Below are 26,157 nucleotides of genomic sequence, written 5' to 3'. Positions count from 1 at the left end.
CTGCCTTTTGAATTCTGCAGCCATCACCTTGGTTATTTCTTCAGCCGTAGGCAATGCGGCCTCCCCTGGTGCTCCAGCCTCCATTTTCCTAGGTGACCCCGTGGTGACCTCTCCACTCCCCGACGGACCCTCAGCTGCCTTTTTAATGGCCGTCTTCTTGCTGATCCTGGACATCCTCTTCTGCTGTGCCTCCTGTGAGGCATCTACGTGCCTTCTGCCTGATTTTTCTGCGTCCATGGAGCCTGGGAGCCGGCTTAAAGCCCTGACAATGCCGTTCCCGAATGGGAGCCCTCCGTTGTGCTGCTGCCTCCCGCCCACTGTCACCGGAAGTCCAGATGCGAGCCTTGTTAACTGTGAGGACAGCACACCACTCGTCGTCAGGATCCATGCTTATGATTGGGAGGTGTTTCACCATCTTTGAGAAAGGCAGCACATGCTTAGTAATGGTGCCCACCCGGAATGGGAATTTGAGGCACTCGACGTCAGGATCTGTTGGGCTGTCGGGGTCAGAGTCTGGCATGGCCCTGCTGTATTGAACGGATGCTTCTGCGCCATGGCTGGGACCGCTGGATGCTGGGCAGTGGAGCAGATCTGCAAAGGGCTGCGTAGTGGCCAAGCTTGCCACACTGTAGACACCGTCGTGATTTTGCCAGACATTGCCGTTTTAAATGGGCGGAGCCACAATTCGGGCACGTCATGACGCCAATGTCAGCGCGTTCTATGCGCCAACGCTCATGCGCAGTGTGGTCGAATGACGTACGTACCTGCGCAGGCTGGTCGTCGGTCTCGCCGTTGCCTCGGTCATGGCGCGCATGCGCTGGAGCCCGGGAAAAGCGCGCAAAATGGCCACTCTCATCAAGACTCAGGCCCTGCATTTGTGTTATGGCCTGCACCTGTTCTGCCTCATGGGGGTTTAGCTTTGCCGTTTCTGCCGCCATGATGTGGGAGTACCGATTGTTAGCATGTTCGTGGAGAATGCACGTTTCGATGGCGATGGTGAGGGTGAGCTGCTTGACTTTCAGGAGCTGCTGACGAAGGGAATCGGAGTGGACCCTGAAAACGATCTGATCCCTGATGATGGAATCACTTGTGGAGTCATAGTTACATGACTGCGCGAGGATGCGGAGATGGGTTAAAAAGGATTGAAAAGGTTCATCCTTACCCTGAAGCCTCTGCTGGAAAACGTACCATTCAAAGCTCTCATTCACCTCAATGTCGCAGTGGCTGTCGAACTTCAGCAGGACTGTTTTAAATTTTGTCTTGTCTTCGCCTTCAGCGAATGTAAGGGAGTTATAGATGTGGATAGCGTGGTCCCCCGCTGTGGAAAGGAATAGTGTGATCTTCCTGGCGTCCGATGCGGCCTCGAGGTCAGTGGCTTCGAGATAGAGTTGGAATTTCTGTTTGAAGATCTTCCAATTTGCACCAAGGTTGCCGGCGATGCAGAGCTGCGGAGGAGGGCGGACGTTTTCCATGTCGCCAGATGGCTGTTTGCTGGTCAACGCTGATTCACTCAAGGTAGATCCGTCATTTTTCAGCATCCAAACCTGGTACCATGATGTGTTGGATAGGCTGGGTCTAGGTGGACTGCATTTGATGCAGTGCAGCGAGAGACAGACTTCCAACACTTGATGAGATGCAACACGATTTTATTTAACATCTAACTATTTTACATGATCAACTGTGGATTGACACTATGCTGACTTGACTGGAGATCTGAGGCTAACCTGACCAGACTAACTGACTACCACATGGTGTTTGTTCTAGTTGCTGCTCACGAGCTCTGATGTCCCAGAGGCTGGATCCCGAGAGAGCGGGGAAACTGGTGCCCTCTGGCTTTATAGTGGTCGTGTCCTGTCTGGTGATTGGCTGCTGTGTTCTGTGTGCTCACTGGTCATCCTGTGTGTCAACCACTGCCTGCCTGCACTCCATAACAGTCCAAAGATGTGCGGGTTAGGTGGATTGGTCATGCTAAATTGCCCGTAGTGTCCTAATAAAAGTAAGGTTAAGGGGGGGGTTGTTGGGTTACGGGTATAGGGTGGATACGTGGGTTTGAGTAGGGTGATCATGGCTCGGCACAACATTGAGGGCCGAAGGGCCTGTTCTGTGCTGTACTGTTCTATGTTCTAGATGTATATTATGACAAGAGTATGACGAGCAATTCCGATCTAACTGGCTGGAACACTCAGGAATGAACGATCAGGGACCCGATGTTATGACAATAGCACTTTCGGACCTATGAACGCTGCCTTCGTCGCTGGATTAAAGCCAGAATTGGCAAAGATGCTGAAGGTCACTCTGCCCGGGTGGGGGAGGCGAACAAACCACTTTTGCAGCATTAGTGGAACGATGTAACCATTTAGACTGGGATATGAAAGCTAAACTCTGAACCACGCAGGCTGGAGGGAAACACAAGGCTCCGAGCAATAACAACACCCAAGAAAAATGACCTGGAAAGTGTTATCACTGCAGAAAAGAAGGCCACTGGGTGAGGAGGTGCAAAGAAAAAGGATGACAAAAACGACATCAGGGGAACAGCCTGACACACAGGCCAAGCACGCCCTCTGGTGGCAGCGACCTGGTGCAAAGATTCAAACAGCTTACACCACAGCAACAGAAGGTGTTGCTGGAGGTTGCAAAAAAAAATCTAGGGGAGCCCAACATCACTGTCCCAGCTCCTCTCCTGGCACTGATCCAACAGCGAGGAGATGGATTCTATGAGGGTGGGCGATCAAGATATAGACTATCTCCTAGATACAGGGGCCGAATTAACATGTTTGCCCCTATGATACAAAAACTCTTTACCTCTAGATTACAAGATACAAATTGCCATGGGGCTGGGGACCAGGCTTTGGTAATCAGAAGAACTCAACCTTTACTCATCGGCCCACGTGAATTGACCACACCTATCTGGGTAGGCCCAGTGGGACAAGCCCTTCTGGGCATGGATGCCCTGACTCAATTTAATTCCTCGTTGTATTTTGAAGACGGCCAAATAACATGGTCTATCAGAAGCCTGAAGGAGGAGGAGTTGGAAGAACACCAATATGAGCCAAAGATAAGAATGATTGTGGCCTACTCCAGGTGGAACCGGCCTTGTTTACTGGGATTGCCCCACTGTGCACCAGACAGTACCCCAGCAGCCCAAACTCCATTGCTGGCACCTTGCCAGTCATCCAACAACTACAGGAACAACTGGACACGACTACCACAGGGTTTTCACAACAGCCCTGCGGCATTTCACATGGCCATACAAAATCATTTGAGAGAATAACCTACCATGAAATCCATGGTTATGCAGTACGTGGATGACATCCTGGCATCCAACACAGAAGAACAACACGAACAAGACCTACGTACCATGATGGGCCACCTCTACCTGAGAGTACACAAAGCCAGCATTGCCAAAGCACAAATTGCCCAGGCAGAGGTTATGTACCTCGGACAAAAGATTTCGGCAGGAAAGAGAGAACTTACCCAAGATAGAACCACAGCCATTCGGATTGCCAAACAGCCCACTACTATCCAAGAGCTCAGGTCTTTTTTGGGTTTGTGTAACTTTAACCAAACTTGGATCAACTCCTCCACACAGCCGGCTCAGCCATCGAAAAACCTTTTAAAAGGGGAACGAAAATCCAAAGAAGGCATTGCCCTCACGGAAGAAGAGCTAGAGGCCTTCGCGAATCTAAACAAGGCGTTGTGTTCGGCACCGGCTCTAGGAATTCCTGACAATAGGAAGCCTTTTGCCTGGTTTGTCCTTGAGAAAGAAGGATACATCACAGCAATACTGGCACAAGGATATGGGGATCAAAAATTGGATACTATCCTGAAAAACTGGCCGCAGTGGCCCTCGGATGGGGAAGTTGCCTGAGAGCCATGGAAGCCACATGTTAGGCTGTAATGCCCACTACGGGTCTAGTCCTAGACCAAAAGTTAACCGTCAAGTGTCCCCGCACCATACACATTCTGCTGTCTATGAACAGAATATTGCAGATGGACAAGGTGGACAGCGATCCTGGAAGCCCCCAATCTCCAAAGTGTCTGGGCTAGCCTGGTGAATCCACCATCTAAGCTCCTGCTTCCCAAGGAGCAAGAGGGGGGAGGAGAGGGGTATGACGGTGAGGAGATCTTGAACAAAATGGAGGAATCTAGCTGGGCGGAAGCGGAACCATTGCACAACCCAGAATTGATCCTATTTACAGACACTGGCTTCCGGAAAGCAGGATGGGCAGTTACAAACTGACAAAGGGCTATCTACCCTCAAGGACGTCAGCCAACAGACTGAGTTATGGGCCCTGGCAGAAGCATGCCGGATTGCAAAAGAGCAGATGGCTAACATCTATACAGACTCAAGGTACAGCTTTGGAGTTGCTCACGACTTTGGCCAGTTGGGGCAGAGGAGAGGATCTCTCACCACCGCAGGTGCACCCATCCAAAATGGAGGTCATACATCTACCCCATTAAATGTCCATTTTAAAGTGTAAGGTCCATACGAAGGAAAATACCATAGAAGCACAAGGAAACGCCCTGTCCAACAAGGCAGCCAAAAGAGCCGCCTCACAATGCACTTCTCCAAAGGAACCAACACAAACGTGCAGACTGGAAGCAATCAGTCTAACTCGCGACCTACAGGCAATGTAAGGCGACTGCTCTCGCGAGGAAAAGTTATGGATTGAGGCAATAATGAAACTATGTGATGAAGGCAGCTGGAGACAAAGAGACACTGACAAGCCAGTCCCACCACAAGCACTGATGCCCTATTTAGCCCAACAGATCCATTCATGGGGGCACTGGGTCCTGCAACAAATGACGGCATGGTTCCAGAAAAACTGGTGGGGTTGGGGATTCAAAAAACACACCTAGTTGGTAGCACACCGCTGTGTGGTCTGCCAGAAGAATAATCCTCGACCTATCACAGTAATGCCCCAACTGAGGTCTCCTGCCCCTGCCGGACCAATCCAGCTTTTACAGGTCGGCTATATATCCCTTCCACCATCTCATGGATACACTGATGTTCTTGTGGTGGTCGGCAAGTTCTCAAGATGATTGGAAGCCGGTTCAGCCACAAGGGCCACAGCCAATAACATGGACGAGGATCTATGTAAGGACTACGTTCCCCGATGGGCAGTCCCAACCAGCATTGACTCTGACCAGGGAACCCATTTTACAGATGCTGTCTGCAGACTAATGAACATTAGCTGGGACTTAATTGTCCTCATCACCCACTATCGTCAGGGCAAGTGGAACGAATGAACAGAACTCTGAAACAACAACTTGCCAAAAATCATCAAGAAGGAATGCCGTGACCCCAGCCATTACCAATAGTCCTGTGCAGTATTAGGGCAATTCCTGACAAAACTACTGGTCTGAGTCCATTTGAAATCATAACAGGGAGACCCGTGTCCCTACCAGGAACAATTGATTTGCAAAAAGCCGATTGTCATTTGATGAGTGATGCCTTATTGGAATATTGTCAAAATCTACCGAATGCTGCAGTCTTCTGATGGTGGCATGGATATGATCATAGATCAAAGCAAATTACTGCGGATGCTGGAATCTGAAACGAAAGGGAAAATGCTGGAAAATCTCAGCAAGTCTGGCAGCATCTGTAGGGAGAGAAAAGAGCTAACGTTTCGAGTCCGATGACTCTTTGTCAAAGCTAATAGACAGAGAGAGTGGGAAATATTTATACTGTGGAGTGAGAATGAAAGATGAGTCATAGCCACAGAAACCCAGGGAAACCGGGTGCTAATGGCTACCGAAACCAAGGGGAAAGAGTGCTAATGGCGGTCCCCAGAGAGAACAAAAGATGTGAAACGTCAAACAGCAGGGAAACTAACATCAGAGGATGAACTGTAGGTGTGGGGGGAGGGGAAGGGGGAAGCAAAGAGGAGAAAGGTGCAGGAAAGAAAGAAATGGTAAAAGACAGTTAAAATGAAATGAAAACAAATGGGTTGAGGTGGGGCTGATCATCTGAAGTATGATACCTTCCCGGTATGACTGGACAAGCTCATTGGTCGCTGAGGCCCAAGCCGAAGGCAAACGAGTATATCATAGATCATAGGGTGACTCCTGCTCGAGGCTCTGGTTTTTGGTGTTTAATACCCGGTTCCAGGAGCAGGTTTTGGATAAGTTGGTGCAGGAAGACATAAGGAAGGTGGGGAATGTCAAAGACCCAGAAAAAAGTTGCTGGAAAGAAGGGAGCGAGTGATCGGGTCAGTCCAGCAGCAGGAAAGATGGTGGAGGCTGGGTCGCTGGGTGGGGCCAAGCCCTTCACACTAAAGACTTTGACCGAGGTGATGGCTGGAGAGTTTGAGAGGCAGTTCGCCAAACACTTGGAGGTGATGCGTAAGGAGATGATGGCTGCGATGAAGGAGGTGGTGGAGGAGGCGATGGCCCAGTTAAGGTGACAGTGTTGAAAGCACCGGCCAAGTAAGGAGAGAAGTTGAAGAGGGTGGCGGATTCTGTGCCACAACATAGTGACCAGTGATGGGCGAGGAGCTGCAGAGTGTGCTGGAGGCCAACAAAGGACTCAGAGCCAAGGTGGTGGATCTGGAGAACAGGTCAAGGCAGCAGAATTTGAGAATTGCGGGTTTGCTCAATGGGGTGGAGGGCCCAAGTCTGACTGAGTACTTTGCGAAGCAGCTGGCGGAGTTGTTGGAGGAAGGGAAAGAACCTTCCCGGTATGAACTGGACAGAGCTCATTGGTCGCTGAGGCCCAAGCCGAAGGCAAACGAGCCGCCAAGGGCGGTCATAATTTATTTCCATGAATTCCATGTCAAAGAGAAGGTCCTGAGTTGGGCAAAACAAAGGCGTGAGGTGAAATGGGAAGGAGTTGGTATTCGTATATACCAGGACTTAACTGGCGAGAAGACGGGCAGCCTTTGGTCAGGTGAAAGCGGCACTAGCAATGGTCCGAGCTCTACCCAGCGAAGTTGACGGTGACCTACAATTCGAGGAATTTCTACTTTGAGACAGTGGAGGTGGTGGAGGCGTTCGCGAAGGCCGAAGGACTGGGGTTAAAATGAGAGATGGGACTGGGGTTTGGCCTCAGAATGTAGAGAGTGGGGTGAAATGCTGTGTACAGCCTTATCTCTTGTATTTGTTTTGTATTGGTGGGGGGAACAGTTGGGGGTTTGGTTTCTGGGTTAATTGATAAGGGAAGGGTGTGTTCCCTCTGCTATGTGCTACAGTGGGTACGAGACTATTGGGCTTTGGGGTTATGGCGGTTTTTCTGGGTCGCGGTCTTTGCGCACTGGTTATGTTTGAGTGTCTTTGTTTTCCAGGGACTGGATCGTGGGGGAAGGGATTGGGATGAGGGGGGCCTGGACAGGGGCCTCCACACTAGCAAGTGAAGGTTTGGACCCGTCCGGCCTCCAAACGCTGACCCTTCGAGACACCAATGCCCAACTTGCCACGTACACAGGGAACCTCAGGCAATTGCGGGTACCTCAACGGTCCTGGTCGAGTGTGGGCAGCAAATGGCAAATCTACCTTGATTGTCATCCATGACAGTAGACCAAGTCTGTTGGGGCGGGATAATTGTGGCACCTCTGTTTGGACTGGCAGAGGGTTTGTCGGATGCACCCGAATGGCCCCGAAGGAGTCCTGGAGAGATTCCCGTCAGTATTTCAGGAAGGTTTGGGCACCATAAGAGGTGCCTTGGCCCACATTAGCATCAACCCCATGGCACAACTGCGATACTTTTGTGCCCGACCAGTCCCATATTCATAGCAATCGAAGGTGGATGCAGAGCTGGACCACCTCTGGACCACCTTGAGCGATTGAAAATCATACGCTTAGTCCAATTCTCCGATTGGGCGGCGCTGGTCGTGCCAGACGGATCCATCCGCTTATGTGGCAATTATAAATTGATGGTCAACTGTGTCTCCTGACTGGATCGCTACCCCGTCCCTCGCATGGAGGATCTATACGCCAAGCTCAGGGGCAGCTTCTCATTTTTGAAACACGACATGAGCCATGTGTACTCCAACTAACATTGGCTCCTGACTCCGGACGTTTTGTGACCATCACCCACACTGCGGTCTACATGAGTATATCTGGTTACTTTTGGGGTTTCCTCGGCGTGTGCCAATTTCCAGCGGGTGATGCAGAACATTGTGCAGGAACTCCTGCAGGTGGTGGTGTACCTAGACGAAGTGTTGATAACAGGCTCATCGGACCAGGAGCATTTGGAGAACCTGACTGAAGTCATCTGGTGGTTTGAGGAAACTGGGGTCCATATCCAGAGGGAGAAATGTGTGTTCAACGCAGCCTAAGTTACCTATCTAGGCTACTGCATGGACCGCCATGGGTTGCATCCGGTGGAAGAAATGGTACAGGCATTCTGTCAGGCCGCTGTTCCCAATAGTGCTATGCTAGATTTTGGGCAACTAGTTTGGCAAATTTATACCAAATCTCACCACGGTATTTGCCCCTCCACCACCTTCTAACAAAAGGTCAGCGATGGGAATGTCCACAGGCCCAAGCGCGACATTCATATCAGTTGTCCTCCACCTGCTGTCCCACTTTGACCCGTCCAAGCCGCTCTTGTTAACGTGTGATGCTTCTCCCTACAGGGTCTGGGGTCCTCGCCCACCAAATGGACGATGGATCAGAGCGCCCCATCTCATTTGTATCTCGGACGTTGGCAAATGCTGAGAAAAACTATGCGCAAATCAAGAAGGGGGGTCTGCCCGTAGTTTTTGGAGTGAAGAAAACTCCATCAATATGTCTACGGGCATCCTTTCACCATTCCATTTTCACCGATCACAAGCCCTTACTCGGCCTTTCCAAGGAGGACAGAGCAATTCCCCAATCGCCTCTGCCAGGATGCAGCATTGGATACTATTATTAGCCGCATATGAGTACGCGTTAGAGCACCATTCCGGTTCCAGGATTCCACATGCCGATGCATTGCACTGCCTCCCTCTTCCCACCAGGCCGACGAGGTCGTAGCCAGCCTCCATTTTATGTATTCTCTGCTGGTCATGCCGGCCAGCATCCACGGTTGGACCCAGACAGACCCACAGCTGTCCTGGTTGCAGCAAACCATCCTTTATGGAGCCCAGCACTGTGCATTGCCGAGTGTCTTCAAGGACTTCACCACCAAGGTACCGGAGCGAAGTTTTAAGGACGGTGTCATCCTATGGGGGACATGCGTGGTAGTACCTGAGCGGGTAGTACAGTAGCTGGGTTTGGTGGCCAAGAATTGATGCAGACATAGAGAAGTTGGCCCAGCGTTGCCCACAGTACCAAGAGCAGCAGAAAATGCCGTTGGCATACCGCTCCACCACGGAGTGGTCGAGCCGTCCTTGGTCCCGCCTCCACATAGACTTTGAGGGGCTATTCCAGGGGGTGATGTTCCTCATCGTCAGGGGCGCCCACTTGAAGTGGATGGAGGTCCACAAGTTGCAGGTGACAGCCACTCGGGCCACCATCGAGCGCCTGCGAGTAATTCAGCACGCACGGGGGGCGCGATTCTCCGCAAATGCGGCGAGTCGTAAAGGCTGCCGTGAAACTGGCCGTGTTTCACGGCAGCCTCCGCGCCCCCTCCCGGGACCCGATTCACCCCCCCCCGGGCGGGGCTAGCAGCGGGGCCCCGTGAAGCACGGCATCGCGGGCTTAGCGACCGTCGCTAAGTCCGCGCGCCAAGCGTCACGCCGGCTGAATCGCACGATGACGTCAGCCGCGATGCGCGAGGCCGTCATCTCCCTCGGCCGCCCCGCGGACTGATCCTGCGGGGGGGGCGGAGGGAGAAAGAGTACGTCCGTTACGGACGCACTGCCCGCGATCGGTGCCCACCGATCGCGGGCCCATGCCCCCCTTGGCACGGACGTGGTACTGCCATGCCAATCGGGGCCCTGGATGCCCAGAACGGGCATGTTGCGGCCGTTTTTACGACGGCATCAAGCAGGTGTGTTTGCTGCCGTAAAAACGGTCGTAAAGGCCTGGGCACTCGGCCCATCACCATGGCCAGGACAGGAGGCCAGCGTATGCCTTTGCATACTTCCGCCCTGGTGCACGTCTGGAACTTTGGAGAAGGGGCCACGTGGATTTCGGGTGTCGTGTTGGTGCAGATAGGGCCAGTCTCGTATCGAGTGCGGGCACAGGGGCATGAGTATAATTGACATGTGAACCATCTTTGCAGTCGTGTTCCTGACACATCAGAAGCTCTGATCCAGACACGTCTGCCACCTCAGGTGGCATTACCACCCTTGCCCCCAGTTGTGCCAGCTGTCGAGAGACCAGACTCCAACATCGAAGATGCTGGATGAAGTTCCACTCAGCTCTATGTCAGAATCAGACATGGATGTATTGCCACCGCCAGAGCCCGTCGTGCCACATCCCACCACCTCATTGGTTCTGCCAGAACCACCCAGGCGCTCTGTATGAAAACACCACTCCCCGGTCCAGTACACGCCTCCAGATGCCTCACGGTTGGCTCTAGATACCTCCCCGCATGTAAAAGTCTAGAGACTCCTCGGATCAGTCCATGACCATTGACATCTCTCCGGACTTGGAGCGGGCGGTAGTGGGGGAGGAGTGTTATAACCCCCTCAGAGATCACAGTATATGGACTATTGATTTCTGTGACCTCCACGGAATGTGAACTTCCCCGGTAATGGGGGTGGGACTTGCCCTTGACTAGGGGAACCCTCACTTGTGTATAAACCCCGACCGTGGTGCAGATCAGGGACAGAAACCCTTTGGGGATTGGAGACTTGTTGCGTACTGAATAAAGCTAGTTTTTGCTTTCTAGCTGCTAGTTCATGGATGTTATTTTGGTGGATTCTACATCTCCAAAGTCCATTGGAGGGCCCCTTTCACCCCACATGCAAATCTGCCTACCCTATCCGACCCTCCCCAACCAGAAGCCCACCATAAGAGAGAACCACAGCATAAATCTCCATACAAGAGAGACTCCCACCAGAAACCCCCCATAAGAGGGACCCCCACCAGAAAACCCCCTTAAGAGAGACCCCCACCAGAAATCCCATTAACAGAGACCCCTATGTGATCCCCCCCCCCCCCAAAGACCCCCACCCGAGACCTCCCTGCCCCCCATACCATTCTTTCTGACGGCGATGGCTGCCTGAAAATCACTCCCATTAAGCTCATTTGTTTTGCAAAATAATCAGCTTGGTTTTATGATTAATGTGGGGTATGTATTAACATGGAAACAAAGGCAATTCATTCTCCCACACCGTACTCAACCTCACACATTTGAAACTGGTTCCATGTAAGTGAATATCTTCTGCTGTTAACTTGACCTGTCCGCACAATATTTTGGGATTTAAAGTTATCATCTCTTATTCAATCCTGAAAAAGATCTGCTTCCACTTTGGTTCTCTAATTGGTAAATGTTGATTCAGCTAATTAATTTGCTGACAAATTAACCGCTTAATAGTTTGGTTAATTCCCCTTTTATGCCCTGTGGAGTGCAAAATATTTGCTTGTTATCCTGCAAACCGTTCTGCCAGTTGTTGTAATGGATACATCAAGTCTGATCTACCTTGTGAATCCTGGAATGCCACTGGATATAATGTTCAGCCAGTTAGAGGAGAGTAAAACAAACACATCTGCCGCACACATCTGCTGCCCTTATCCTTCAAGGTGGTGGGACGTCCGGTAACGGGGATGTGCTGAATAGTCGCATATCAGGTGGCTCTCCTCCAGAAGACAAAAAAATAGGCATTTTGGACCGAATTTAGCCCGCAAAATCGGACTTAAACATCCCCATACCCTCAACATTAGCACGGATCACAAAAATGCCAGTGGCACAACTCATGTGGGTAAAATAACTTCCATCCTGCAGAAATAATCTTTTATTATTTAACGGCTTTACACGCCATTGAAGGTATTCCATAATAAATGATAAAAATTTGGCAAGAGCTCCCCTTATTGGTTCAGTTGGTAAACACAGTTGCTAGCCGAGTCAAAGACAGTACAGGGATCCAAGTTCAATTTCTTGTCTGCACTGAAGGAACTTTTATTTATTCCTTCACAAAATGTTGGCATCGCTGGTTAGACCAGCATCTGTTGTCCTTTTCAATTGGCCTCAAGAAGCTGCCTTCTTGAATCACTGCAGTCCACCTGGTGTTGGTGCACCCAGTGCTGAAAAGGAAGGAGTTCCAAGATTTTGATCCAGTGACAGTGAAGGAACTGCAATAAAAATTCCAAGTCAGGATGGCGTGTGGCTTGAAGGGGAGCATGGAGCAGGTGGTGTTCCCACACATCTGCTGCCCTTATCCTTCAAAGTGGTGGGATGTGCGGTGACGGGAATGTGCTGAGTAGTTGCACATCACGTGGCTCTCCTCCAGAAGAAAACGAAAGGCACTTTTGGCTGAATTTAGCCTGAAAAATCAGACTTAAACATCCCCTCACTCTCAACATTAGCATGAATGGCGAAAATGCCAGGAAGCAGCAGCTGGAGAGACCGCAGGGACACCAAGAATTGTGGCAAGGGACAGGTTTAGTTTGTCCTTCGTTTAACTGACCCTACATGCATTTTGTTGCCCTCTGGATCGGTCTATGGTCCCTGTTTGCCGCCCCCCCCCCCCCGGCTAGCGGGCACCCCGCGGCAATTCTCTGGCCCGTGATAGGCCGAAGTCCCGCCGCTGACTAGCCTCTCCCGCCGACATAGATTAAACCACCTCTCTTACTGGCGGGATTGGCGGCATAGCCTTGCGCCAGGGTCCTGGGGGGGGTGCGGAGCGATCTGACCCCGGGGGGTGTCCCCACGGTGGCCTGGCCCGCGATCGGGACCCACCGATCGGCAGGCGGGCCTGTGCTGTGGGGGCATTCTTTTTCTTCCGCCTCCACCATGCAGAAGAGATCCCCTCCCCTGCGCATGCGCCGGTATGACGTCAGCAGCCGCTGACGCTCCGGTGCATGCGCGGATTTACGCCGGCCGGTGAAGTCCTTTCGGCCCCAGCTGGCGTGGCACCAAAGGCCGTTCACGCCAGCCGGCAGAGTGGGAACCACTCCGGCGCGGGCCTAGCCCCTCAATGTGAGGGCTTGGCCCCTAAAGGTACGGAGTATACCGCACCTTTGGGGCGGCCCGACGCCGGAGTGGTTCACGCCACACCAACACGCTGGGATCCCCCGCCCCGCCGGGTAGGGGAGAATCCCGGCCCTGTTCTCTGCTAGCCTTTGGTGGTTAGCTATTTTTGCATGGTCAAGCAGTTTAGTCTCCGTACTGTGACCTACTTCTTCTTACAGAGGTTGAGGCAATGTCTTATTTGGTGTCTCAAGACCTTGTATTGTTCAACCTTATGGTCAGGTCAGCAAATGCCTTTTTGGTCCTATGGCCTGGTCACCTGCAATGTCAGCAGAAGCCATTTTGGTTCTGAAAAGTCTTGGTCAAGCCCTGAACCTATTTTCCCCTCTGTGATCCATTTTTACATGTATAAATTGGATCACACTAATATACTTGTAAAGCAGAGATTTCAATTAAATACAAATATTCATTTGGCGTATTTTTACGCCTGGTACCGGGTCAGTCCTGGCCCCATAGTACCTCCCAAGTTGGTATAGTATCCTGCACAGCATTTAAACAACAACCATACAACAATTAATACTGTAATAATGATTATAAACCAAGTCACAATTTTCTGACCTAGTGTTCCCATCCACCCAAAACCAAAACCCCATCCTCCGTCAACATGTAAAACGGCCACCTCCTTACAAACGTGGTCCACCAAATTGTCAATTTTCTCTGAATTATCTGTGATGTAGGTGCAGCATTCGCTCCCAATGAGGGCGCAAGTACCTCCCGTTTCTGCCAGTAAGAAATCAAAGGCCATTCTATTCTGGATGGCGACTGTTGTTATTGCAACAATTTCTGTGGTTATCTGCTGTATAACCTCAGCAGTGTCATTGGCCACTGGCTCCAATATATTTTGTATTAGCCTCATTTCTGCCATATTAGCTATTACCCCCATGGGTGGTATTATTACTCTCAGAAATTGTGTCCAGGTGATGGAGCTCCTTTTTGTCCTATAACACAAATGACTGGATAGATGCTTCACGTGACGGATATATGGTACTGCATATCCAATGTAACATGAACCTACCCAGTGTTCTGGCAGCCAAGGATATGCTCAGTGGCCGCATATGAAATATGTGCCTTTGTAGGCCCTTAATTGACCTATCTGGTCACCTAGCCAATGGGTGATCAATGTGGAATTGCCAGTGGTTCTATTTGGACTGACAATGTTCAGGACACTACCCTCCTCAGTGCTTTTGGTATGTGAGGGAGTCAGAGCCAGAGAATAGTCACACTGGCTTACCTCAGCCTCCCAACCGCCGGTTTGATGGTTTACCAAACACATTGTCCCATTAGGTTGTCCTCGCTCAATGGTGTTAGTGAGAAACAAAACAGGGGGTCTGTGAGAAAAGTCATAATTTGGTTGAAACCACCCCTTAAACTCACTCATGTCACATCCAGCCGATTCCCAATGTTCTCTATTATTGTCTCCACTCGAGATTGTTTTATGTTTTGATTTCCTCAGATCTGCTCGGCCCTAGCCATCATTCGGCCATTTCTGACATACTGAAGGGAATACGCCTTACTGGGATGCCTCCTTGTGAGTGGACTGCGATATGAGTACAAATCCAACATTTGGATTGATTTATTCTACGAGCATAGGAATGCGACATATATATTAATGTATTAGCATACAGTCCACACGTTACATAATAAGTACATAGTATCAAAATACACAAAAGCATTAATGTCTTCATCCCCCAGGTCGATGTATTCTCAATTTTATCCGTTATCTAGAATTTAAACAACTCTTATTCACAGATGCACCTGATTGAACATTTTACTTAGCCCAGAGTTTGACTGTTTGTCAGAACTATGGTGGGATTAAGGATGCGCAGTTTCTCCATCCTGACCAACCGGCCTTGGACACGTGCCCATTCTGGGGATACTTTTGAACGTCTAGCCACACTTGTCCGTTGTTTCCGGGTCAATTTAGCCCTTTGATTTGGTGGGGTCTGATTAGAGCTTGGTGCTGGGCTATTTGGGGCACGGGTTGATTAGGCTGTGGCACCACCGGTATCGCAGGCCCTGGCTGTGGGGTCAGGGCATCACACCATACATGGTGTAAGTGATTGTTCTGTCTACCGAATTCCTTCATTTGATTCACGTGGTATCATCCCGTTTTCCTAGGGGCCACCAGTATTTTATACAGCAGAAGGTGGTGTATAGAGCGCACCTTACAGGGACAAGGATGAGCTGGCTCTTTGAGGGGGTAGAATATGTGTGTGAACGTTACAGGGGTGGGCCCAGCAAACCACATTCATATGTTTTGGTCCTGTCCAAAGCTGGAGGATTACTGGAAGGAGGTGTTTAGGGTAATCTCTAAAGTGGTGCACGTGAAACTGGACCCGGGCCCTCGGGAGGTCATATTCAGGGTGTTGGACCAGCCGGGGTTGGAAACAGGCACGGAGGCAGATATAGCCTTCGCCTCGTTGATCGCCCGAAGGCAGATCCTGTTAGAGTGGAGATCAACCTCTCCACCCTGTGCCCTGGTGTGGCTGGGGGACCTGCTGGAATTCTTGACACTTGAAAAGGTCAAATTTGAACTGGGGAAGGATGGAGGGGTTCTACAAATCATGGGCGTTGTTCATTATACACTTTCGAGAATTGGATCACATCGAACATTAGAGGGGAGTTGGGGGCTGGGAGGGTTGGGGGAAGGGGGACTGTATGTGTTAATGGTGACTATGGGTGATTCCTGATTCCTTTTTGTCATTTGTTTATGTTAACATGCGGGTTAATGTTTGGGGTTTGGTGGGAGGATGGGATTGTTGTTATTGATATGGGGATTGACATTACATTTGTTATTGATTATTGTTTATTGTGGGGTGTAAATTTGGGGAAAAATATGAAAAAGGAGAATAAAAAATATATTTTTAAAAAGAATATACTTATACCCTCCTTTGCAAGGTGGCAAGGGTCCTACGTAATCAATTTGTAAATTTGTCCATGGGCCTTCTCCTGGCCGGGTGTGCTGTAGTTCCCCTTTCTTTGCATAGTGGTCTGCATTGTTTTGTGCACACACTATACAATTCTCAATGTAATGCTTCACCTGTTTTGCATAATGTGGCCACCAGCATAAATTCCCAATTCTATCTGTGGTGGTGTCAATGCCATGATGCCCATGCCTGTCGTGGCATTGGTATATAACTTTGTTTTGGTCTTGTATTGGTATAATATATTGTCCTTCTCTCAGAATTAAACTGTTCTTTATTTCTGATTTATCCTTCCAATGTTTATAGGTATCAGGAATGGTTCCTTTATGTAGATTCCTTAACTCAGGGTCCTTGTTCTGGGCTTCCACAAGATTTTCTAATTTACCTGGCTGGTACTTATGGCGTCTTAAAATAACAAAAAGGGGATGGGGGGCCAGTTCGAATGGAGAGCTCTTGTAAATTGTGTCCAATCTACATACCTTTGTTTATTGTACTGTGTATAAAATGAAAAACTTCAATAAAAACATGTTTTTTTTTAAAGTTCCTCAGCGAGCCACAGATGATGAATCCATCTAGTAGGATCTTCCTTACTCAATGGAATGTATTTTTGTTGGGGGTTATGAAATATCTCTTCAAATATCTCCACCATTTTACCTCTTAATCTATTTTGCAAGTCCACTGCAGATACCCTTTATACCCTTGTAACTTTATTTATTTAAGTTTAAGACACTATTTATGGTCGCACATTTCGTACTCTAAAACTGATAATATGCTATGATCACTCTTTCTTAAGGAATGCTTTGCTATGAGGTCCTTAATTAATCCTGTCTCATTATCAGGTTCAAAATAGCCTTGTCCAATCTAAGAACAGATTGTTCTTAGAAATTGTGCAGAAAACATTCTCGGAACTCGTTCTCCAGGCTACCTTTGGAAATTTGATTTGTCCAATCAATCTGAAAATGAGTCAGCCACAATTATTGCAGTACCTTTCTCGCATGCCCAAATTATTTATTGATGTATACTTTGACCTACTGTGTATCATAGAATTTACAGTGCAGTAGGAGGCCATTTGGCCCATCGAGTCTGCAATGGCCCTTGGAAATAGCACCCTACTTAAGCCCACACCCGTAACCCAGTAACCCCACCTAACCTTTTAGGACACTAAGGGCAATTTAACATGGCCAATCCATCTAACCTGCACATCTTTGGACTGTGGGAGGAAACCGGAGCACCCGGAGGAAACCCACGCGACACGGGGCGAATGTGCAGACTCCTCACAGACAGTGACCCAAGCCAGGAATCGAACCTGGGACCCTGGAGCTGTGAAGCAACTGTGCTATCCACTGTGCTACCATGCCACTCGTGTAGCTCGTGTTAGGGGATCTATAAACTACTCCCGCCAGTGACTTTCTTTGCTATGTCTTGACCGGAATTCTTCATTTGGGAGACTGTGGGCTGGATTCTCCAATTTTGCAGCGAAGTTAACGTTGGCATGTGAACTGTGGCGTTTTACAACAGGAAGCACGGCGCGACAGCTGCACCGATTTAGCTACTTTAAATGGGCTAGCACTATTGGCACGTGGAACACAATCATTTCCATGGAAAATGGTGCCAGATTCACCGGGTCTGTGATTGGTGCACATGAGGCTCACATGCCTCAGCCGCACTTAAACGATTCACCTCCCCACACACACCATCCCAGCCAACAAGGTGGCTGGAAGGAGGGCAGCGCCACGGTTCAGGGACGCTGAGCTGGACACACTCATGGACACGGTGGAGGAGAGAAGGGTGACCCTATACCTCAGCCCGGGAGGAAGGGCGCCAACGCCGCTGTTCACCGGGCCTGGGCGCAGGTGGCAGAGGCTGTCAGCACCATAGGCAATGTCGCCTGGTCTGGCATGCAGTGCCGGAAGAAACTTCACAGCCTCCTCAGGGCGGCCAGTGTGGGTCGGCTGCTCCGTGCCCCCGGAACTAACCCCACCCATCCCACTCACCTGTAACCCGGCCCCTCCCCTCCCAGGGGATGGCCGAAACCCCACCTTGACCCTCATGCCAGCATCCATACCAGCCGCCATGGCCGGGTCCCTGGCCACTGAGGCCACCATCCACCCAACCTCAAGGCTGCATGTGTTGGATCGTCTAACGGTATTCCCCCCCCCCCCCCCACCCCCCCCACCCCCAGGAGAAGACTGGTGGGGGACCACCAGACCTGCGGCCCCTCACCATTCCCAAGCAGAGGACACTGGACATGGTCTGCGACCCAGAGGAAGGGGAGGCCACCGAGGTGGAGTTTGGCGGCAGGCGAGGAAATGAGACCTCTTTTAGTTGTTGATCCCCATGATAGGTGTTTGGACACCTTCCTCACCCCGCTCATCCCACTCAACTCAACTACTGTGTAGAACCAAGGGCCGAGGTGGATGGTCACTGGGCACGCAGCAAGATGGCCACCGTAACGGTGGTCGGTGCCTGGGCTGCTCGGCCTATCCTCCCCCGGCCCTGGCAGGGGGCCCACCACCCCAGCCAGCATGACTGGTATCCAGATCGGCAGCCAGCAGTCACTCCACTCTGTGATCTACCTCTTCACTCTCTCGCTCAGCAGCCACGACGCCATTTTCACGATTTCTGAAACCACAAGTGAACCATGCCGTCGGGAACTCAGCCCAACGGAGGCGGTGAATCTCAGAGGAACCGGAGAATAGGTTGTCAGACCCCAATGATATGCCTCTGTACTTTCCCACTACATGGCGAGCGTCACATTTACACCATTTTTGGGGTGCCGGAGAAGCCCGATTTGGCGTCAAACTGGCACCTACTACGATTTTGGCATTGGAGGCTATCTCCGCCCAATCACGTTTCGCAATTTCAGCATCGGCAAGCGGAGAATCCCGCCCTAAGTTCTCCCAGCAGAGATGAATCGCAGCTGATTTGCACTTGATCTGGAAGCGCAAATCTGGAAGCGATTCACAATTCCTTGCCATGCAAATTTATGCTATAAGGCTGCCATTTCAAGCCGGCTGCCCCAATAGCGAGGTCCAGCGGCTGGGGCCCCGCAATGCAACTCCCCCCTCCCACCCAGTGCCAATCCCATTTTTTTGCACGACATCTGATTCACCGCCACATCAGGAACTCTGCTACCCATGGAGGGCAGTGGAAAATCCAGTCCCTTATCTTTAACGAAACTGGTACCACATCTTGATTTTCTGAACTAAGATCATGGCTCACTATTGCAGTGATTCCATCCTTTATTAAGAGCTACCCTACCACACTTTCTTTTGATTTCAATTAGATTTATTGTCAGGGTACCAAGATACAGTGAAAAGTATTGGGCGCGATTCTCCCGACTTACGAAAAATCGGAGAATAGCGGGCGTCGCAAATTTTTATGGCGACGCTGGTCCAACGCAGTCCCGCTATTCTCCGAACCCCGCACAGACTCCAAGTCGCCATTCCTGCCAAACGCCTCTAACGCGCCCCCGACACGACCAGAATCGCTAGTTTTTGGTCCTCCCGCTATTCTCCGGCCCGGATGGGCCGAAGTCCCAACTTAATCGCACACTGTTTACACGAGGTGAAACACACCTGCTTTTTAAGTTCGTCAACCAGTCGTGCTGGCTGACGACTGGTTCCAGGAGGTGAGCGCACCGCTCAGCGCACCGCTCAGCGCACCGCTCAGCGCACCGCTCAGCGCACCGCTCAGCGCACCGCTCGAGTCTGGCCACAACGGGGAAGGCATCCCTGAGTACGGGAGGGGGGTCCAGAGCGGGGGTGAGTGGGGGAGACGGAGGGGGGGGAGTGGGGGAGATGGAGGGGGGCAGTGGGGGAGATGGAGGGGGGAGTGGGGGAGACGGAGGGGGGAGTGGGGGAGATGGAAGGGGGGGAGTGGGGGAGATGGAGGGGGGCAGTGGGGGAGACGGAGGGGGGCAGTGGGGGAGGCGGAGGGGGGAGTGGGGGAGACGGAGGGGGGAGTGGGGGAGACGGAGGAGGGGAGTGGGGGAGGTGGAGGGGGCAGTGGGGAGATGATGGGGGGAGTGGGGGAGACGGAGGGGGGAGTGGGGGAGATGGAGGGGGGAGTGGGGGAGATGGAGGGGGGCAGTGGGGGAGACGGAGGGGGGAGTGGGGGAGACGGAGGGGCGAGTGGGGGAGATGGAGGAGGGGAGTGGGGGAGATGGAGGGGGGCAGTGGGGGAGATGGAGGGGGGGAGTGGGGGAGACGGAGAGGGGAGTGGGGGAGACGGAGCAGGGGAGTGGGGGAGATGGAGGGGGGCAGTGGGGAGATGGAGGGGGGGAGTGGGGGAGATGGAGGGGGAGTGGGGGAGATGGAGGGGGGCAGTGGGGGAGAGGGAGGGGGGAGTGGGGGAGATGGAGGGGGACAGTGGGGGAGATGGGGGGGGGTGGGGGAGACGGAGGGGGGAGTGGGGGAGACGGAGGAGGGGAGTGGGGGTGATGGAGGGGGGCAGTGGGGGAGATGGAGGGGGGAGTGGGGGAGATGGAGGGGGCAGTGGGGGAGATGGAGGGGGGAGTGGGGGAGATGAAGGGAGGCAGTGGGGGAGACGGAGGGGGGGAGTGGGGGAGATGGAGGGGGGCAGTGGGGGAGACGGTGGGGGGGGGAGTGGGAGTGGGGGGGTGTTAGGGAGAGAGTGAGCGAGTGAGCCGTCCAACCCCGTAACAAAATGTCTGCCACCATGCCATGGCGTGCCGGTCACAAGGACAAGGCCGCTGTTTGCCCTGTGGCTAACGGCCACAGGCCACTGACGCACCCGTGAGGAGGACATAGTTTACTGCCCGTTGGATGCAGAAAGTGACCAGGGGTTAGGCTGACCGCGTGTCAGCAGCGCGTCCAGGCCACCGGAACACACAGGTATCCCGTGGCTGGCGGCTGCCGAGTTGTCGACTAACCTCCGTCTAACATGTCCCGTCTCTCTGCCTCCCACCACCCTTCTGTAGGTTAGCACAATGTCTGCGAACAGAACGGCTATGTTCTGCGCAGTGGTTGGGCCGCTGCACTGCATTTGGCGATGCAGCAGCATCCACAGCCACAACCCGCAGTGGATGCAGGGCCAGCTGCAGCAGCAGAGGGAAGGGCCGAGGAGTTGCCAGTCGTCGAGCAGCATGGGGGGGAGGAGGAGGAGGAGGGGGAGGAGGAGAGAGTGAGGGTGCAGCCACGGCGCCAGAGGCGACGACCAAGGCCGAGGGTGTACCGTGTCCGGGTCTCTTTCCTAACAATGACGGACATCACCTGCAGGAGGAGACTCCGGCTGAGTAGGCGGATGGTGATACATATCTGTCACCTCGTGGCGCACCTCGCCCCACGTGGAACGGGGGGAGGACACGCGATTCCGGTTGCCATCAAGGTGACGGTCGCTCTTAACTTCTATGCTACCGGCTCCTTCCAGTCTCCAAGCGGGGACGTCTCCGGGATCTCCCAGTCATCAGTGCACAGGTGCATCCGGGATGTGACCGACGCCCTCTATGCCATCGCTAACATCTACATCACCTTTCCCGAGGACCCAGCAAGTCAAGACTCACGAGCTCGTGGATTTGCCAGAGTGGCCGGGATACCGAGGGTGCAGGGGGAAATCGATTGTGTTCACGTCCCCATGCACCCGCCTGCAGGGGACAGGGGCGTGTTCACAAACAGAAGGGGGACATACTCCATGAATATCCAGGTGGTATGCGACCCCCACATGAGGATCATGAATGTCTGTGCAAGGTTCCCAGGGAGTGTGCATGACTCCTACATACTGGCGCAGTCGTTCATCCCTGCGATGTTTGAGGGACGTCCCCCCCGGCTGAGGGGCTGGTTGCTAGGCGACAGGGGTTATCCGCTGAGGTCTTGGCTGATGACGCCTATACGGACGTGGACGTGGACGTGGTTCGACTCCTCTAACAGCGTCTGCAGAGTCTGGAAAACAGTCCTCATCCCGTCATTGGTACCCTGGGTTTCTTGAGGCATCGGCTGTGCGGGTGGGTTGAGAAACTCCAGGAACTCAGAAAACGTCTGGGAGCCAGCTGCATGCTGGGCCTGGCCTGGCCTCCGCCAGTCCGGGCCCTCGGTTGCTCCGACCTCCACCTGCTGTACCTGCTCAGCTGTGATGTGCGAACCAGACTGTGCCCCAGGAGACTCATCACTAAATAGCCCAACCGGGGTGAGTGTCTCTGGGATGGTGGATGGTGTGGGAGATAGCTGTGCCGCAAGCACAAGGTCGTCTGTATTTAACGCCTCCTCTATGTCATCAGCCCGCTGAGAGGCCGCAGGGTGTTCGCTGGCCATTTCTGTGGCTTGTGGTATCGCCACCCTCTGGGCGTCCTGCTCCGCAGATTGGGTTGGGGAGGATGGAACTCCCCGCTGATTAAGCACACTCTGTCGTTCGGCCCCAGGTGAGGTGGGGGCAGATGCCTGTGTCCATCTGCAGCCAGACAGCCCTGGTCGTTCGGCATCACGTCCTAGGGAAGAGAATGAAACGGGTTATTTAGATTCGCTCGGCCGGCCGCTGGACGGTCCCAGTGGGCAGGTTGTGTGAAGGGACAGAGGATGGGGGAGGTATCCCAGTGGGCAGGGTGTGTGAAGGGACAGAGGATGGGGGAGGTATCCCAGTGGGCAGGGTGTGTGAAGGACAGAGGATGGGGGAGGTATCCCAGTGGGCAGGGTGTGTGAAGGGACAGAGGATGGGGGAGGTATCCCAGTGGGCAGGGTGTGTGAAGGGACAGAGGATGGGGGAGGTATCCCAGTGGGCAGGGTGTGTGAAGGGACAGAGGATGGGGGAGGTATCCAGTGGGCAGGGTGTGTGAAGGGACAGAGGATGGGGGAGGTATCCCAGTGGGCAGGGTGTGTGAAGGGACAGAGGATGGGGGAGGTATCCCAGTGGGCAGGGTGTGTGAAGGGACAGAGGATGGGGGAGGTGTCCAAGTGGGCAGGGTGTGTGAAGGGACAGAGGATGGGGGAGGTATCCCAGTGGGCAGGGTGTGTGAAGGGACAGAGGATGGGGGAGGTGTCCAAGTGGGCAGGGTGTGTGAAGGGACAGAGGATGGGGGAGGTATCCCAGTGGGAAGGGTGTGTGAAGGGACAGAGGATGGGGGAGGGGTGGGTGTCTGTCAAGGAGGGTTGTCTCACTTGCTGCAGATCCGCCAACCTCGCATAGCGCGACTTCCCGGGTGCCAGACCCCTCCACAAGGTCCAGTGCCCTCAGCTCAAATGTGGTGAGGGGGTGCAGGTTGGGCGAACCTCCTCCAGTCTTGTGCCGCTCACGGGTGTTGTGAGCGGACTTGGCCTGTTGGGTGAGGGGGCATAGGTAGATCATTACAATACGGCAGGTATCAGCAGTCCGTTCAGATACTGGCACAGTTTGGGGGTGAAGTTGTCATAAGACCATTGCATCTCTCCACGGAGGCCAGAGCGCTGGGTCTGTGACAACTTTTTGTGAACCACCCTCAAATAACTCTGCCCCAATCCCCCTCCACCCCCCCGAGCCAGGGGGGCAGGTGGGTGATTAAGTTAAGGGGGGAGGGATGGTTGTGACTAGGGGGCACCCTCTTGGCACTTACCCTGGCAGCCCTGGTGAGGTCGTGCAGCTTTTTCCTGCATTGCTCTGCAGAACGAGGGGTCTGCCCCACAGCACTAACGGCAGCAGCCACCTCACGCCAGGCCTGGCGCACCGCGCTGGCAGGTTGGCGATGCCCTCTACGCGGGCAGATGATGCCCCTCCTCTGCTCAACGGCATCGAGCAGCGCCTCCACATCAGCCTCAACAAACCGAGGGGCAGCTCTCCTGGGGTCCGACATCATGGCCGACAGATTCTGTGCTCGCCCGCGCCTTTTTATGGCGTCAGGCGGCGTCACGTGGGCGTGTTCGTGTCGTCGCCGCGTTCCGTCGTAATGGCGCACGTAATTGACGCGGCCGCGTTACTAGCCCATTTCCCGGAAGTGAATACGTCGGGAAATGGACCCTTCCCGACCGTCGTCAAACGCGCCCATTTTTCCCGTCGATTTCCCGATTTTTCGTAAGTCGGGAGAATCGCGCCCATTGTTCTGCATGCAGAAAAACATAAGACATACGATAAATACCTGATGTAAATACATAGACATAGACATCGGGTGAAGGATACGGAATATAGTGCTACAGCTGTAGAGAGGATGTGTAGAAAGATCATTTCAGTCCATAAGAGGGCCATTCAGGAGTCTGCTAACAGCGGGGAAGAAGCTGTTTTTGAATCTGTTGGTGCGTGTTCTCAAACTTTTGTATCTTCTGTCCAATGGAAGAGATTGTAAGAGAGAATAACCCAGATGGGAGGGGTCTTTGATTATGCTGCCCGCTTTCCCAAAGCAGCAGGAGGTGTAGACAGCTTCAGTGGATGGGAGGCAGGATGGACTGGGCTGTGTTCATGACTCTCTGTAGTTTCTTGCGGTCTTGGGCCAAGCAGTGATGAAGACAGATAGGATGCTTTCTATGGTGCATCTATAAAAATTGGTAAGAGTCATGTGGACATGCCAAAGTTCCTTAATTTCATGAGGAAGTATAGGCGCTGTTGTGCTTTCTTGATTGTAGCATCAACGAGGATGGACTGGGACAGATTGTTGGTGATATTTACACCTAGGAATTTAAAGCTCCTCAGTTTTGCTGATCTTGGTGCTTGCTTCGGCAGCACATATACTAAAATTGCAACAATACAACGAAGATTAGCATGGCACCAAAATTTTGCTGACATTGACGGAGAGATTACCTTTCTTCCTTTCCTTCTGAAATGTCAAATACCCTTGAATATTCAGGCCCTAGCCATGGCTACATTGCAACCACATCTCTGTAATGATTGTTATATCATACTCAGTTAGTTTTATCTGTGACAGCTATTGGTCCATCTTGCAACAAATGCTGTGAGCATTCAGATAAAGAGTGATTTACCGACCAACCTGCCGCGTGTTTTTCAGCGGTGGAGGCAGCCCGCCAGCGGGAGCTACTGGCCCCGACAATGACAGCACCCCTTGTCACCTGGAAAACCTTGCGTCGGCATGGCACCAGAATTTCCTGCTGATGTGAACAGACAGTAAATCCCGCCGTCTATCTTTTCACCATCTTTGCTTATTCTTACCTTAATTGGGTTTTTTTCTTTAAATTTAGAGTACCCAATTCATTTTTTCCAATTAAGGGGCAATTTAGCGTGGCCAATCCACCTACCCTGCACATCTTTGGGTTGCGGGGGGCGAAACCCACGCAAACACAGGGAGAATGTGCAAACTTCACATGGACAGTGACCCAGAGCCGGGATCGAACCTTGGACCTCGGCGCCGTGAGGCAACAGTGCTAGCCACTATGCCACCATGCTGCCCCTTTCTTACCTTAATTGTTGATATACACTTATGTTTGTACATTCTGTTTCTTCTTGTCATACTCTGGTTATCATTATCCGACGTTATTGCTTTGTCCTCTCCCTTTAACTTTCCAAGACATCCTCTCATATTAATCCTCCCCAGTATTTAGGTTAAAGCTATCTCTACAGACCTAATTGTATGATTCATTATAACCCTGGTCCCAGCTTGATTCAGATGAAGGCCCACCCAATGATCGAGTTCCCTTTTTCCCCAGTAATGGTGCTAGTGCTCCGTGATTCAAAACCCATTTCTCAAATACCTATCTTTGAGCTATGCATTCAACTCTCTGATCTTATTTACCCTATGCCAATTTGCTCATGTCTCAGGTAGTAATCAGATATTTTTAAAAATTAACTGATGGGATGGTGGTAGAAGGAGTGCCTGTTTGTGGGTGGGGTGCCAATCAAATGAGATGGTTTGTCTGCATGCTGTCGAACCTTGAGTGTTGTTAGATCTGCATTCATCCAGATAAGTGGAGAGTATTCCATCACACTACTTACTTGTGCCTTGTAAATGGGAGACAGGCTTTGGGATTCAGGAAGTGAGTTACTCTCCCAGAATTCCTAGCTTCTGACCTGCTCTTGTCGCTACCATATTTATATGGTGGCCCAGCTCAGTTGCTGATCAATAACAACCTCCAAGATGTTGATAGTAGAGGTTTCAATGATGGTATTGCCATTTAATGTCAAGGGCCGATGGCTAGATTCTCTCTTGTTGGAGATGGTCATTGAATGGCACTTGTGTGGTGCGAATGTTCCTTGCCACAGGGTTAGGCAAGCACAGATAATGTCTAGGACCGGTTGCATTTGGAC

General features: G+C 52.1%; 1 non-coding gene across 1 annotated transcript; it reads left to right on the top strand.

The window, feature by feature from the left end:
* Nucleotides 1–24,605: 24,605 nt before the first annotated feature.
* LOC119978665 lies at nt 24,606–24,709 on the top strand. Its single transcript, XR_005463531.1, has one exon. It is a non-coding gene; the product is annotated as a U6 spliceosomal RNA (small nuclear RNA).
* Nucleotides 24,710–26,157: the final 1,448 nt, after the last annotated feature.

Source organism: Scyliorhinus canicula, chromosome 1, assembly GCF_902713615.1.
Source record: "Scyliorhinus canicula chromosome 1, sScyCan1.1, whole genome shotgun sequence".
In the NCBI taxonomy this organism is placed as follows: Eukaryota; Metazoa; Chordata; class Chondrichthyes; order Carcharhiniformes; family Scyliorhinidae; genus Scyliorhinus; species Scyliorhinus canicula.
This window is presented reverse-complemented; position numbering and strand designations above follow the sequence as displayed.